The sequence below is a fragment of the Solanum verrucosum genome, unplaced genomic scaffold, assembly GCF_900185275.1.
Source record: "Solanum verrucosum unplaced genomic scaffold, falcon-dt-bn FXZP01001135.1, whole genome shotgun sequence".
Lineage (NCBI taxonomy): Eukaryota > Viridiplantae > Streptophyta > Magnoliopsida > Solanales > Solanaceae > Solanum > Solanum verrucosum.
The window spans coordinates 1-11,818 of record NW_026019623.1 but is presented as its reverse complement, the minus strand read 5'-3'; the positions used below and the strand labels follow the sequence as shown (position 1 = coordinate 11,818).

At 49.5% G+C, this 11,818-nt stretch overlaps 1 pseudogene; it reads left to right on the top strand.

Annotated features, from left to right (window-relative positions):
• The first annotated feature begins 181 nt into the window (after positions 1 to 181).
• Positions 182 to 8,809, top strand: LOC125822306 (uncharacterized; annotated as a pseudogene).
• The last annotated feature ends 3,009 nt before the right edge of the window (positions 8,810 to 11,818 follow it).

The following is an 11,818-nucleotide window of genomic DNA, read 5'->3' as shown; positions in this document are numbered from 1 at the left end:
TTATGTTAGGATCGATTGGCCACATTTCGGGTATAGTATCATGTTACCGGTTTAGTAGAGTTGCCATGCTTATGTGCTATGCTATTGTCGCTTGTATGCTATGTATTGCATGCCTTGTTCATCCTTACCGTAAGCATGAATCTCACTTGTATCACCATTCGCATGATGGTTCACTCACGAGGTGGCGCGACCGGGGGTGATGCACCCAGGCCTGCAGAAAGAGCCCCAGCTTGGGGTAGACGCCGACCCCGAGGTCGAGAGAGGGCTGCAGCATCAGTCCAGGAGTGAGAGGAGGATCCAGAGCCAGTAGCAGACCCTCAGCACTTCGTATACCAGATCAGCCGGTGGGGCCGTTGCCATCCCAGCCGCCACCCGGACTAGTTTTGACTCCAGATCTCCAGGCCGCTATTGCTCAGCTCTTAGGTGTGCTTGGGGGATGCAGCAGCCACCCGCCCCAGCTACACCAGCACTAGTACCGCAGGATCAGCCTACAGTGAGGGCACCTCATGTCCAGATACCACCTGAGGGAGTACAGCCCTTGGCAGCGGACAGACCTATGCCGCTTGAGGACCAGAAGATGCTTGGTGTGTTTCTCAGGTTGACACCACCGAGGTTTTCTGGGGCAGTGGGTGAGGATGCCACGAGTTTCTTACTACTTGTCGTGAGAGGCTTCACACTTTGGGCCTTGTGAAGTCTAGAGGGGCCGACTTCATTGCTTACCAGCTAGATGGGCCAGCCAGGCAGTGGTGGCGCGCGCACATTCATTCAGACCAGGCCAGTGGGATCTCCACCGGTATCATGGGATGAGTTTTCTGAGGCCTTCTTGGCCAAATTTATCCCTCGTAGCGTCAGAGACCGCCTCAGGGATCAGTTCTGCAGGTTGGAGCAGGGCTCCATGTCGGTGGCAGAGTACGAGACTAGGTTCCACGAGCTCTCCCGTCATGCCGAGATGATATTACCTACAGAGGAGGAGAGAGTTAGGTGCTTTTTCGTGGGTTGAGATTGCAGCTTCGGCTTAGACCCAATCCTTAGTTTCTGCGGGTCGATCCTCTTTAGACGTAGTTGACCATGCTAGTACTATGGAGCATCTTCATCGCGAGGCCCAAGAGGGTAGCGAGAAGAGGGCTAGGCATGAGGGCAGCTACAGTGACTCCCGCCCTAGGTCTAGAGATTATCATGACAGGGCCAGACGACGGTTTCGACAGGGTCAGTCTAGCAGACCTACACAGGCCTCTCTTCAGGCATCAGATTGTGGTCGGAGTGAGGCTAGTTCGAGTCAGGGCCGCGAGGTGTTTCAGTCGGGTTCTTCAGGCCATAGTAGTCGTTCTTCTGGGAGTCGCCCTCGACAGGGTTTCTATGAGTGTGGTGAGATGGATCAATGGGCCAGGGACTGCCCTCAGCATAGTAGGATTGCTCCCGCTCCTCATGCAGCTCCCCCAGCTTTACCAGCACCTCCAGCTAGAGGCCGTGGCCAGGGTCAGGACCGTAGAGGTGGTCAGTAAGGTATACGGGGTGGTCCCCGAGGAGGCAGGTCAGGTGGTAGGTTCGATGGTCAGGGCAGAGGCAGACATAGCCATTTCTACGCAGCTCCAGCGAGGGCGGAGCTGAGGCTGAGGCATCAGACGATCTGATCACAGGTACTATTCTTTTATGCCAGTAACCCGCCTTGCTTTATTTGATCCAGGCTCTACTTTTTCGTATGTTTCTGTTTACTATGCCTCTCGATTGAGTATGATGTCTGAGCCTCTGGTAGCGCCGTTGCGTGTGTCGACCCCCGTGGGTGAGTCTTTAGTAGTGGATCAGGTATTTCGAACTTGCTTAGTTACTATCAAGGGGCGTGACACCCGGCTAACCTTATATTGCTTGACATGGTTGATTTCGATGTGATTCTGGGCATGGATTGGTTATCCCCTTATCGCGCTGTTTTAGATTGCTTTTCTAAGACCATTACCTTAACCATTCATGGTATCCCTCCGGTGGTGTGGCAGGGATCTCGTGGTAGCACACCAGTTTGGGTTATCTCTTTTATTCGTGCTAGGAGGCTAGTGGCTAGTGGATGGTTATCATATTTGGCCTATGTGCGTGATGTGAGTAGGGAGGTTCCTCCGGTTGAGTCAGTTCCTGTTGTTCGTGACTTTTAGATATGTTTCCTACTAACCTACCTGGCCTACCCCCAGAGCGTGATATTGATTTTCCTATTGAGCTTGAGCCAGGTACTCGGCCTATTTCTATTCCGCCATATCGGATGGCTCCTGCAGAGTCAAGGAGCTCAGTGTTCAGCTTCAGGATCTCTTGGGTAAGGGATTTATCAAACCTAGTGTATTACCTTGGGGCAATCCCGTTCTTTTTGTTAAGAAGAAAGACGGTACTATGCGCATGTGCATTGACTATAGACAGTTGAATAAGGTGACAATGAAGAATCGATATCATTTGCCTAGGATCGATGACCTATTTGACCAGCTACAGGGAGCTTCAGTGTTCTCTAAGATTGATTTGAGGTCCAGTTACCACCAGTTGAGGATTAGGGCAGCGGACATCCCTAAGACTGCATTTAGGACCCGTTATGGCCATTATGAGTTCTTGGTGATGTCATTTGGGTTGACTAATGCCCCTGTTGCCTTTATGGACTTGATGACGTGTGTGTTCAGGCCTTATATTGATTCCTTTGTCATAGTCTTCATTGATGATATTTTGATATACTCGCGGAGTAGGTGTGATCATGAGCAGCATTTGAGAGTTGTGCTCCAGACTTTGATAGATCAGCGGCTTTATGCCAACTTCTCAAAGTGCCAGTTTTGGTTAGACTCTGTAGCGTTCTTAGGGCATGTTGTATCTAAGGAGGGCATTATGGTAGATCCGGCGAAGATTGAGGCTATTCGTGATTGGGCTAGGCCAACCTCAGTTACTGAGATTCGGAGCTTCGTCGGACTAGCAGGCTACTACAGACGATTTGTGGAGGGTTTCTCTACCTTGGCAGCACCTCTGACTCGGTTGACTCGTGTTGATGTTCCCTTTGTTTGAGGCTCAAGGAGTTATTGACCACCGCTCCTATATTGACTCTTCCAGTTAAGGGGAGGGCTTCACGGTTTATTGTGACGCATCCGGTGTTGGTTTGGGTTGTGTATTGATGCAGCAGGGCCGGGTTATTACTTATGCTCGAGGCAGCTTAAGATTCATGAGCGCAATTACCCCACCCATGACTTAGAGTTGGCGGCGGTAGTTTTCGCACTTAAGATTTGGAGGCACTACTTGTATGGAGTTCGATGTGAGATCTATACCGATCACAGGAGTCTTCAGTACATCATGAGCCAGAGGGACCTTAATTCGAGCCAGCGTCGTTGGATTGAGCTCCTGAAGGACTCTGACCTCTCTATTCTCTATCATCCGGGCAAGGCGAATGTGGTAGCGGACGCCTTGAGCCGAAAGGCGTGAGTATGGGTAGTCTAGCCTTCATATCTGTTGAGGAGCGACCCTTGTCTATGGACATTCAGTTCTTAGCCAATAGCATGGTTCGGTTGGATATCTCAGATCCTAGACGTGTCTTAGCCCATATGGGAGTTCAGTCTTCCTTGCTTGATAGGATCTGTGGTTGTCAGTTTGAGGATGAGGCCTTGGTGGCCCTTAGAGATCGAGTGTTAGCGGGTGATGGTGGTCAGGCTACCTTAGATCCTGATGGAGTGTTGAGATTCGCCGGCCGCATCTGTGTTCCGAGATTTGGGGATTTGATACGGTTGATACTTTCTGAGGCCCATGAGTCTAGATACTCTATCCATCCGGGCACAGCGAAGATGTATCGTGATTTGAGGCAGCATTACTGGTGGAGTGGCATGAGGAGAGATATTGCTAACTTTGTTTCCCGTTGCTTGTGCTGCCAGCAGGTAAAGGCCGAGCAATTGAGGCCTGGTGGTGAGTTTCAGAGATTACCCATTCCGGAGTGGAAGTGGGAGCGTATCACTATGGACTTCATTGTGGGGTTGCCTCGGACTTCTAGAGGTGTTGACAGCATTTGGGTCATCGTTGATCGATTGACCAAGTCAGCACATTTCCTTCCTGTTCAGTCTTTATTTAGCGCCGAGAGGTTGGCTCATATCTACATTCGGGAGGTGGTTCGACTTCATGGGGTGCCAGTTTCTATTATATCAGATCGGGGTTCTCAGTTCACGTCTAGTTTTTAGAGGACCTTTCAGGATGAGTTGGGCACTCGGGTTGACGTTAGCACAGCTTTCCTCCCGCAGACGGATGGCCAGTCGGAGCGTACTATTCAGGTCCTTGAGGATATGTTGCGGGACTGTGTTATGGATTTTGGAGGTTAGTGGGACCAGTTCTTACCTTTGGCGGAGTTTGCGTACAACAACACTACCACTCTAGTATTCAGATGGCCCCATTCGAGGCATTATATGGTAGGCGTTGTCGCTCTCCAGTTGGTTGGTTTGAGTCTACAGAGCCTAGGCCGCGTGGTACAGATTTGCTTCAGGAGGCCCTGGATCAGGTGAGGGTGATTCAGGATAGGCTCAGGCCGGCTCAGAGTAGGCACCAGAGTTATGCGGATCGGAGGCGCCGACCTTTGAGATTTTCTGTTGGTGATCGGGTATTCCTCCGTGTGTCGCCCATGAAGGGCGTGATGAGGTTTGGGAGGCGGGGCAAGCTTAGCCCTAGGTACATTGGGCCTTTTGAGATACTACGGACAGTTGGGGAGGTTGCTTATGAGTTGGCCCTACCTCTAGCATTTTCAGCCATCCACCCGGTTTTCCATGTCTCAATGTTGCGGCGTTATGTTCCTATGAGTCCCATGTGCTCCAGTATGATGCAGTCGAGTTGGATGATCGTTTGACATTTGTAAAGGAGCCAGTTGTCATTCTAGCCAGAGATGTGAGGAGATTGCGCTCGAGAGCCATTCCTGTTGTTAAGGTCCGTTGGAGGCATCATCCAGTCGATGAGGCTACCTGAGAGACCGAGCAGGAGATGCGAGAGCAGTTTCCCATCTTGTTTGAGCCTTCAGGTACTTCCTGACCCTTACTTTCGCGGACGAAAGTCCTTTTTAGTAGTGGATATTGTAATGACCCTCCAGGTCATTTCTGTGTCTTGCCTTCTGTGTGTCGTTTAGAGCGTTCCTGTAGCGACCCCAAGTCATTTATGACTTGCTGGGACTGACAGTTCGGTCACCTGGTCGTTCGTTTGGTCTTGGTGCGAGTTTTTGTGTTTTGGAGCTTATGAACCTTGAACGATCATTTTCGATCAAAAGTTCAAGAAGATGACATCGGAATCCAATTCTGACGAATCCATCAGCTCCGTAAGGGTCATTTTAGGCTAGTAGCATGGTCGACATGACTCCCGAGGTTTTCAGTGTGAGTCGGTGCGATTAGGCGTTTTCACTTTAAGTTTAAGTCTAAGTTTGACTTTGGTCAACATTCTGAGTAAACGCACTCGGATGACTATTCCCTCAATGCGGTTAGCTCCAGAATGTCGAGTTTGGTCTAGATTGACCCTTCTTTTGTGTCCCGAGGTTTTTGATATCTTTCCGAGCCCTTTTGTGGGTTTTGACTTAAAATGGCCTTTGGAAGTGGGACCCACTTTTTATCGAGATGACCTTTGATCGAAATTTCGACTTCTCCGTTGAGTCCGGAATATCGAATTTGGTATGGTTGCATATCTCGTTTGCGTGCACGGGGTTCCGAACGAGTTCGGAGCACCCCGTCGGAGTTTTTAAGTTTTGGAAAAATTGCAGCAAATCTGCTATTTATTGCAGAAAAACCAGCAACATTTCCCAAAACTTAAACCCTCATAACTCTCTCATCTTTTGTCCGATTTAGGCGATTCGAAGTGCGGGAGCTTCGTATTTTCGGTGGCTTTGCGGTAGAGTGTTCGGAAGTTGTTGGGTCCACGTGTTTCGAGGTAATTTCGCGATAAAACCTGACTGCAGTACTTTTTTCGAGTCTTTAATTTTGGTACTTTTGTTTTGGTCATATCTCACTCATTTTAACTCGGTTTTGGGTGATTCGAAGTCCCAAATATTGAGAATTATCGTGACTTCGTCGTAGAGTGTTCAATGAGTGCTGGGCACCTTTCGATTCTAGTTCATTCCGAGTTTAGACTACTGCTATACGGTTTCTTTTAGTTGATTAAAGTGTGGTTTCTTGCTTGTTGGTTTTTGCTGTATTTTGAGCCTCGATTGTGTTCCAAAACAAGTTTGGAGTGTTGTTTAGGGTCTCTTGACAGAGTCAAATTTGGACAGTTCGGTGCGGGTCCCACGATTCCCGTTTTGACTCCAAAATTGACCAGTCTTCGTTTGTTGTTATTTTGGTGTCTAAATGACCGTAGTAACGTTTGTGACTCTATTTTTGATAGCGGGGCAGCGTTTCGAGACTGTTCGGAAAGGGACATCTCCGGTAAAGTGATTTGGAGAGCGCGCGATTGGCCTTAAGGTAGGCTACGACTTCCTTTCTTTTAGATTGAGCTTAATTGTGTAAAAATCTGTCGATTGGAGTGAATTGGGGGTGAGTACCAGTTTACTACTTTAGTTTGATTAGTTACCTTATGTTAGGATCGATTGGCCACATTTCGGGTATAGTATCATGTTAAGCGGTTTAGTAGAGTTGCATGCTTATGTGCTAAATGTTATTGTATGCTTGTATGTATGTTTTGCATGCCTTGTTCATCCTTAACCGTAAGCATGATGTCCTTAGTCTAGGTTAGGCTAGCATTGCCTTAGACTTATGACCCGTGTGTGCTGGATACCCTTGACTTGCTGCCGACGTCGTTCGGATGACTTAGCTCCTTGTAGACTGGAATAGCAGACTTGAGTCTGATAGTTTGAGCCTTAGATTAGGCGTTATCGCTTCTTGCTGCACTTCTGTATCTTCTCTCTCTCATTCTGCGATTCCGACACATTCTCGAAGGTTTGGTGCATCACTCGAGGCGTGGGATTGAGATAGTATAGGCTTGGAGCCTTTTATGTGATATCTTAGAGTGGACGGCGTTCCACGGTGGTTGTTGTTGGATTGAATCCTATTGGAGATACCATCACCCCCGAGGTCGTTCTTTCTAGCTGGGCTGGGAACGTATCGCTGGCTGGGTAGACTCGGTGCATCAACGATCACCCCCGGGCCTCTCTTTCTAGTTGGACTGGGAGTGTGCTGCTAGCTGGTGTCCCGGGGTCGCTCTTTCTAGCTGGGCTAGGAGCTGACTGCATGGTAGGACGACTCGCGATATCTACCTCACTCACGAGTCCCTCTTTCTAGCTGGGCTGGGAGTGGACTGTTTGGTTGGGTGCCCCCTAGGGTCACTCTTTCTAGCTGGGCTGGGAGTGCACTGCTGGCTGGTGGAGTCTGATGGATTATCTTAGTTACTTTGGGCTGGGAGCCCGATTTTCTTCTTTTTCAGTAGACTAAGCTTTTTCGTGTACCTGTTGGGCTTATGTGGGTTCGTTCAGGTTTTATTTGAGCTTGTGCAGGAGTGTACCTTCTGGGCATATGGGGGTCCAGTTAAGTTTAGTTTAGTGTACTTAGTTTGTTTCTGGTATGCTCGTGTGCTTTCTTTTCTTATCCGTTTTGACCTCTCTGTGTCTAGATTCTATCCTTTCTTATTGTTTTTACCTTTTTTGCTCAGTCGGCCTGTGATGCCTACTGAGAACCTGTTGTGTTGGTACTCATGCTATGCTCTGCATCTATTTCGTGATGCAGGTCCCAGTACCAGTTACCAGCGGTGATTAGTTCCAGCCTTCTTTTGCAGCTGTGATTCGGAGACAAGGGCGAGCACTTGGCGTTTTGGGGTTTGTTCTGTCTCCTTCTTTTGTTTTAGCTAGTCTTGTTGCCTTTGAGAAACGCTCTGTTGTGGTCCACTTTTGGGACTTGTACTCTTTATTAGATAGCTCTGTACTAGTGACTTCTAGGTTCTGGGAGGAATTTCTGTATATATTTATTTTCGGTTGCTTCCGTCTTGTTATTCTTGTTTAGATTATTGTTTTCGCTAGTTTCTGCTCTTTTGCTCATTGCTTGATGTTCTGGGTTACGGGTTGGCTTACCTACTGGTAGGGTATAGTAGGTGCCATCATGAATCGAGAAATCGGGTCGTAACAAATTGGTATCAGTGCCTCAGGTCCACCGGTCTCACTTGTATAGAGCTAACGTCTAGTAGAGTCTTATGGATCGGTGCGGAGACGTCCGTAACTTATCTTCGGGAGGCTACAGAATGTCCTTAGAAAGATTTCCTCTTCTGTTTCACTTTCGTGCAGCATGTGTCTTATTGGTTCCTTAAAATCTCACTTGTATCACTCATTCGCATGATGGTTCACTCACGAGGTGGCGCGACCGGGGGTGATGCACCCAGGCCTGCAGAAAGAGCCCCAGCTTGGGGTAGACGCCGACCCCGAGGTCGAGAGAGGGCCGCAGCATCAGTCCAGGAGTGAGAGGAGGATCCAGAGCCAGTAGCAGACCCTTCAGCACTTCGTATACCAGATCAGCCGGTGGGGCCGTTGCCATCCCAGCCGCCACCCGGACTAGTTTTGACTCCAGATCTCCAGGCCGCTATTGCTCAGCTCTTAGGTGTGCTTGGGGGGATGCAGCAGCCACCCGCCCCAGCTACACCAGCACTAGTACCGCAGGATCAGCCTACAGTGAGGGCACCTCATGTCCAGATACCACCTGAGGGAGTACAGCCCTTGGCAGCGGACAGACCTATGCCGCTTGAGGACCAGAAGATGCTTGGTGTGTTTCTCAGGTTGACACCACCGAGGTTTTCTGGGGCAGTGGGTGAGGATGCCACGAGTTTCTTACTACTTGTCGTGAGAGGCTTCACACTTTGGGCCTTGTGAAGTCTAGAGGGGCCGACTTCATTGCTTACCAGCTAGATGGGCCAGCCAGGCAGTGGTGGCGCGCGCACATTCATTCGGACCAGGCCAGTGGGATCTCCACCGGTATCATGGGATGAGTTTTCTGAGGCCTTCTTGGCCAAATTTATCCCTCGTAGCGTCAGAGACCGCCTCAGGGATCAGTTCTGCAGGTTGGAGCAGGGCTCCATGTCGGTGGCAGAGTACGAGACTAGGTTCCACGAGCTCTCCCGTCATGCCGAGATGATATTACCTACAGAGGAGGAGAGAGTTAGGTGCTTTTTCGTGGGTTGAGATTGCAGCTTCGGCTTAAGACCCAATCCTTAGTTTCTGCGGGTCGATCCTTTTTAGACGTAGTTGACCATGCTAGTACTATGGAGCATCTTCATCGCGAGGCCCAAGAGGGTAGCGAGAAGAGGGCTAGGCATGAGGGCAGCTACAGTGACTCCCGCCCTAGGTCTAGAGATTATCATGACAGGGCCAGACGACGGTTTCGACAGGGTCAGTCTAGCAGACCTACACAGGCCTCTCTTCAGGCATCAGATTGTGGTCGGAGTGAGGCTAGTTCGAGTCAGGGCCGCGAGGTGTTTCAGTCGGGTTCTTCAGGCCATAGTAGTCGTTCTTCTGGGAGTCGCCCTCGACAGGGTTTCTATGAGTGTGGTGAGATGGATCAATGGGCCAGGGACTGCCCTCAGCATAGTAGGATTGCTCCCGCTCCTCATGCAGCTCCCCCAGCTTTACCAGCACCTCCAGCTAGAGGCCGTGGCCAGGGTCAGGACCGTAGAGGTGGTCAGTAAGGTATACGGGGTGGTCCCCGAGGAGGCAGGTCAGGTGGTAGGTTCGATGGTCAGGGCAGAGGCAGACATAGCCATTTCTACGCAGCTCCAGCGAGGGCGGAAGCTGAGGCTGAGGCATCAGACGATCTGATCACAGGTACTATTCTTTTATGCCAGTAACCCGCCTTGGCTTTATTTGATCCAGGCTCTACTTTTTCGTATGTTTCTGTTTACTATGCCTCTCGATTGAGTATGATGTCTGAGCCTCTGGTAGCGCCGTTGCGTGTGTCGACCCCCGTGGGTGAGTCTTTAGTAGTGGATCAGGTATTTCGAACTTGCTTAGTTACTATCAAGGGGCGTGACACCCGGCCTAACCTTATATTGCTTGACATGGTTGATTTCGATGTGATTCTGGGCATGGATTGGTTATCCCCTTATCGCGCTGTTTTAGATTGCTTTTCTAAGACCATTACCTTAACCATTCATGGTATCCCTCCGGTGGTGTGGCAGGGATCTCGTGGTAGCACACCAGTTTGGGTTATCTCTTTTATTCGTGCTAGGAGGCTAGTGGCTAGTGGATGCTTATCATATTTGGCCTATGTGCGTGATGTGAGTAGGGAGGTTCCTCCGGTTGAGTCAGTTCCTGTTGTTCGTGACTTTTAGATGTGTTTCCTACTAACCTACCTGGCCTACCCCCAGAGCGTGATATTGATTTTCCTATTGAGCTTGAGCCAGGTACTCGGCCTATTTCTATTCCGCCATATCGGATGGCTCCTGCAGAGCTCAAGGAGCTCAGTGTTCAGCTTCAGGATCTCTTGGGTAAGGGATTTATCAAACCTAGTGTATTACCTTGGGGCAATCCCGTTCTTTTTGTTAAGAAGAAAGACGGTACTATGCGCATGTGCATTGACTATAGACAGTTGAATAAGGTGACAATGAAGAATCGATATCATTTGCCTAGGATCGATGACCTATTTGACCAGCTACAGGGAGCTTCAGTGTTCTCTAAGATTGATTTGAGGTCCAGTTACCACCAGTTGAGGATTAGGGCAGCGGACATCCCTAAGACTGCATTTAGGACCCGTTATGGCCATTATGAGTTCTTGGTGATGTCATTTGGGTTGACTAATGCCCCTGTTGCCTTTATGGACTTGATGACGTGTGTGTTCAGGCCTTATATTGATTCCTTTGTCATAGTCTTCATTGATGATATTTTGATATACTCGCGGAGTAGGTGTGATCATGAGCAGCATTTGAGAGTTGTGCTCCAGACTTTGATAGATCAGCGGCTTTATGCCAACTTCTCAAAGTGCCAGTTTTGGTTAGACTCTGTAGCGTTCTTAGGGCATGTTGTATCTAAGGAGGGCATTATGGTAGATCCGGCGAAGATTGAGGCTATTCGTGATTGGGCTAGGCCAACCTCAGTTACTGAGATTCGGAGCTTCGTCGGACTAGCAGGCTACTACAGACGATTTGTGGAGGGTTTCTCTACCTTGGCAGCACCTCTGACTCGGTTGACTCGTGTTGATGTTCCCTTTGTTTGAGGCTCAAGAGTTATTGACCACCGCTCCTATATTGACTCTTCCAGTTAAGGGGAGGGCTTCACGGTTTATTGTGACGCATCCGGTGTTGGTTTGGGTTGTGTATTGATGCAGCAGGGCCGGGTTATTACTTATGCTCGAGGCAGCTTAAGATTCATGAGCGCAATTACCCCACCCATGACTTAGAGTTGGCGGCGGTAGTTTTCGCACTTAAGATTTGGAGGCACTACTTGTATGGAGTTCGATGTGAGATCTATACCGATCACAGGAGTCTTCAGTACATCATGAGCCAGAGGGACCTTAATTCGAGCCAGCGTCGTTGGATTGAGCTCCTGAAGGACTCTGACCTCTCTATTCTCTATCATCCGGGCAAGGCGAATGTGGTAGCGGACGCCTTGAGCCGAAAGGCGGTGAGTATGGGTAGTCTAGCCTTCATATCTGTTGAGGAGCGACCCTTGTCTATGGACATTCAGTTCTTAGCCAATAGCATGGTTCGGTTGGATATCTCAGATCCTAGACGTGTCTTAGCCCATATGGGAGTTCAGTCTTCCTTGCTTGATAGGATCTGTGGTTGTCAGTTTGAGGATGAGGCCTTGGTGGCCCTTAGAGATCGAGTGTTAGCGGGTGATGGTGGTCAGGCTACCTTAGATCCTGATGGAGTGTTGAGATTCGCCGGC